We start from the raw sequence: 4,684 nt of genomic DNA on the forward strand, positions 1-4,684 counted from the left end.
ATGAGATTTAGAGCATTTTACAGGCTGTGCTCTGGGCAGTACAACAGTAGCCATCTCCTGGCAGAAAGACCAAGAGTCCAGTAGTTGCTTAGTCTATGTGAAACTGAATGTCGCCTTAGTCCCAATCTAGAGCTGGAGCCATGGAAGATTCCAAGATAACTGGGGTTTTTGTTGTTTTTTTGTTTGTTTGTTTGTTTGTTTTTGTTTTTTTTGCTTTTGTTTTTTGTTTTTTTCAAGACAGGGTTTCTCTGTGTAGCCCTGGCTGTCCTGGACCTCACTCTGTAGACCAGGCTGGCCTCCAACTCAGAAATCCGCCTGCCTCTACCTCCCAGAGTGCTGGGATCACAGGCGTACACCACCACGCCTGGCTCCAAGATAACTGTTGGTCTTACATCTGTTGGAATCCTGAAGGAGTAGGCTCTAGTACCATAGAAGGATGTCTGTGTCATCAACAGGACAGACTAACACGCAAGGGAGACTGAGGGCTATCAGGCAAAGAGCAAAAGCTTCCTTCTTTCGGGCTCTTGTATGTATGATACCATGAGATATGTATGTGTGATACCAAGGTGTGGCCCAGACTTGGGATGGGTCTTCCCACCTGGAATGATGCAATCAAGAAATCCCACACCGGCATGCCCAGATGCTTGGTTTTCAGTTGATTCCTGATTCAGTAGAGTTAATAACCAAGATTAGCCACATAATTATTACCTCATGGACATAGATCTCGTAGCTATCTTGATACAGAAAAAGCCTTTAATCATTCTAGATAAAAGTCACAAAAAAACTAGCCGTAGTAGGAACATCTCTCAGTGTTATAAGACTGTTTCAGAGCAAAAGCACATTTACTAAGTAGGGAAAGATTAAAACCATTTCCTCTGAAGCCAGGAACAGAAGACTTCCTCAGTACAGTGCTTGAGTCTTAGCCACAGCAGCAGTGCAGGAGGAAGTACCAGGAGGGAGGCCCTGAGACGAGAACAGAAGAGCCCATCCTTTCCTGTTTGCAGTGGACATGACACCATGTTGTACGTACCCTGGGTTCTACCAGAATACTCTGGTGTCAGGTAAATCTGCAAGGAAACAATACAAATCAGCACAGGCGCATGCCGAGAAAGGTGGCGGAGAAATAATCCGACTCAGAATAGCTTTAAAAATACAGTAACTACAAATAAACCTAACCACAGGCGCTCAAAGACCTCTACAAGGAAAAGATTTAAATCCTAGAGAAATATATTCAAGAAGATAGTAGAAGATGGAGACACTTGTGCTCCCAGATGGGTGGAGTCAATGCTGTGAAAATGGCCTTGACACTTAAAATGACCCACAGAGTCCATGCAAACCCCTCAAAAGTCTAATGGTATCTTTCACAGAATGAGAAAAATACCTGGGACTCACAAAGGAATAGACAACACAACCCAAGTGAAAAGCGCAGTGCTGGGCCTGTGTCCACAACGCTAGAGTCACAGTGACAGACTGCATGGAACTGGCCCTGGGCACTCACTCCCACGGAGCGCAACAGCAGATCAGCCACCTTTTAAACAACAGTACCTGAAAACATGGTGGGGTAAGAGCCGGTCTTCTGCTCCGAGGGCTGCCCAGAACATGGGCGCCCACATGAGGAGGATGAAACCAAGTTTCTCCTTCACTGTGCAAAAGAACCAGACCTTAAGGTAATGCCAAAATCTTTGGAAGACACTGCAAAGGGGGCTGGAAAGATGCTCAGGGCCAGGAGCTTGCTGCTCTTTGACTTGGAGTGGGTTCTCGGACGGACCTGGCAGCTCACAACTATTCACAATTCTAGTTCTAGGGGAACTGATGCCTCCTCTGGCCTCTGTGGATACTGCATGCATGCAGTGCACCTACGCACACATGCAGACAAGACACCTATACAGAAAATAAAGCCAGGTTTCTTCCTTGATTTCCTATCCTGACCTCCCTATAGTGGACTGTGACCTGAGGGTCATGTGTTTATAAGCCCTTTTCTTCTCAAGTTGCTTTTGGTTGTGGTGAATTGCAGCAATAGACACCTTCACTGAGACGACATGTAAAGGTGGGCAGTCTCCAGAATATACAAACACTTACAAAATTAAACCCCAAACGGTCCTACTTAAAACTACAAATGAACAGTTCTCAATTGATGAAGTACTGATACAGATGGAACACGTGTATGTTCAGCGTCCACAGCCATCATAGGAACCTGAGGCAAAGCCCGACTAGACTCCATCCTGACCTTCTCACTGCCTAGGATGGTGTAGGGCGGAACACTTTCCTCACTGCTGGCCCTGATGCAAATCACTGCCAGCACAGTGGAAATCAGCATGCAGGTCCTTAAGAAAACGACAAACAAGCCGGGCGGTGGTGGCGCACACCTGTAATCCCAGCACTCTGGGAGGCAGAGACAGGCAGATTTCTGAGTTGGAGGCTAACCTGGTCTACAAAGTGAGTTCCAGGACAGCCAGGGCTACACAGAGAAACCCTGTCTCGAAAACACCAAATCCCCCCCAAAAAAAAAAAAAAAACCAAAAAACCAAAAACCAAAAAAAAGAAACCTACAAACAGAACCTCATAGGATCCAACTAGATTGCTTCTAAATATTCTGGAAGGAACCTAAATCAGCACACTGCAAACGCCTGTACACGGTGTTTACTGCAGAACTAATCACAACAGTCGCGTTATAAACCCAGTGTTGGAGTCTGAACAGATGAGTAAATGAAGATGGTGCAGTGTGTTCACAGTGGCGCTTCACCCACCCAGAAAGGATAAAGTCAGGATATTTTAAGAGATCATTATATTAAACAAAACAGCCAGACTCGGAGATAGTATGCTTCTCTCATTTGTAAAATCCACATTAACGTACTCCATACGCAGGAAAAGGCTCCAGCAAAAGAGGCTTGTCTGTTTTTGGAGGGTGCCAGGAAGGAAAGTGGGTGGCCAGGGGACTTCTCAGAGGCTTTCTGCAGGCTGGTCTTCACATGGCGCCCAGTGTCCTCTTACCCCACAGCTCCCTTCTCCACTCTGGCTGTACTGTTGGCATTGACTCAAGTGCTGTAACTTCTGAAAGCCTGAAGGTATCTGAACTACCTCACTAGGAACTGAGGGCCCACAGGTTGCTCCAGTGTGCTTGGCCTTTGGAGGACATGGACTTTGCAAGAACTCATTGATGCCTCAGCACTGTAACAGAGTACTTGACGGAGGAAAAGTCCATGGGGGAAAGGAAAGTTGGCTCACAGTCTCAGGAAATACTTATTGGTGGAAAGCCACGGTACCTGCAACAGCTTAGTCCACGACAGCCTATGTTTCATCATGGAAAATAGGAAACAGGAGAGCACTGGAGCAGGTCTGCTTACAACCCTCAAAGGCACACCTATGTGGGTGTTCACCTCCTAGGAAGTCTAGAAGTATTTATAAGGTCCCCAGAAACCGGGGGGGGGGGGGGGGGGCGTGGAGGCAGCTATTCAAGCACATGGGACTCTGGACATCTTGCACTTAAACTGTAACACAGTGAGGACAGTGTGTGCTAAACAGCTCTGCAACCTTACAGGCAGAGAGCAATACTTCATGGCAATAAGGTTACCCTGCAGGACAGGCATATCTGTGTATTGCCTGGCTTTGGGACTTCACAGAACATGTAGTCAACAAGTATCTGTAGCACAGCAGAATGAAAAGCATGGCATGAAAAAGCCCAGCAGGATCGTGGGCCTGTGGTTCATACACCGGAATGCACACAGTTCTGGAAGCCCCAGTGAGATTGCGGGCCTGCGGCCAGTGCAGCTGATGCACACTCTTCTGAAAAGATGAGGTCACAACCTCGTCTTAGGTTAAGTTAGCTGGAGTCACACTTCATCGGAGATCACACCTAGGGCACAAGGCCTCATTCCAGAGCAAGCAGTAAGATAAACCCTTATCCTTAAGACCTGAAGAACCCTTACCTTGAAGACTTGCTGTGTGAAGTCAGATGCCTGCCCAGAATGCTGGGTCCTAGTGGCTTACACCACAAGAAGCAGCATAATCAATCACCACGGTGCTTTTGGCTATGGGTTGGGTCCTCTGTTGGGGACTGTTATGTTCAACCTGAAGGGAGTTAGAGGGAGATTCTCAATACAGGGAACTCAGAAAACATGGCAGACATGAGTAGACCAAAATCAGACACTGAGCCCCTAGGAGCAGGACCAGAAAGAGCTGACATTTCAAAGTAGCTATTTTGGACAGAACTAGTTATCTTACCTGGTAACCGGTATGTGCTGGGCAGACCATGGCTGTCACTAGCCCTAGGCTGATCTCTTCTCTTCTCCGCTGTGGTTTTCATCTGAAATGTGAGAAGAGGCAAGTCTTTATCCACTCCTGGGAGACAGCAGCTATGGCTGCTGCTCTGCTTGTTGAGGAGGCCAACTTGAAGCCAGAGACCACAGCCCCTTCCTCATCTATGTGCTCATGAACAGCTTTGTGCTGTTGCCAGTGGAGCACCCAATATTCCTTTTCGTAGCTATAGGTTGGTCGGGTACTATCCAGAGAAGCTCTCTCCCCTCAGTGTTAGATGCTAGTGATCTTAGTCACTTTGACAATTTGCTTTAATTGTGTTTATGTGTATGTCTGAGTGTTTGACTATGGTGCCTTGAAGAGGCCAGATGGATCAGATCCCCTGGTGCTGGAGTTCCAGCTGCTGTGAGCCACAGACATGGGTGCTGAT

The 4,684-nt window shown here is 47.2% G+C and overlaps 1 long non-coding RNA gene across 1 annotated transcript; it reads right to left on the bottom strand.

Annotated features, from left to right (window-relative positions):
* Positions 1-864: 864 nt before the first annotated feature.
* On the bottom strand, positions 865-4,303 carry LOC127666238 (uncharacterized). Its single transcript, XR_007973577.1, has 3 exons — positions 4,222-4,303; positions 3,927-4,068; positions 865-1,067 (listed from the first exon to the last, which is right to left on the bottom strand). It is a non-coding gene; the product is annotated as an uncharacterized LOC127666238 (long non-coding RNA).
* Between the last annotated feature and the right edge of the window lie 381 nt (positions 4,304-4,684).

The sequence above is a fragment of the Apodemus sylvaticus genome, chromosome 15, assembly GCF_947179515.1.
Source record: "Apodemus sylvaticus chromosome 15, mApoSyl1.1, whole genome shotgun sequence".
NCBI lineage: Eukaryota > Metazoa > Chordata > Mammalia > Rodentia > Muridae > Apodemus > Apodemus sylvaticus.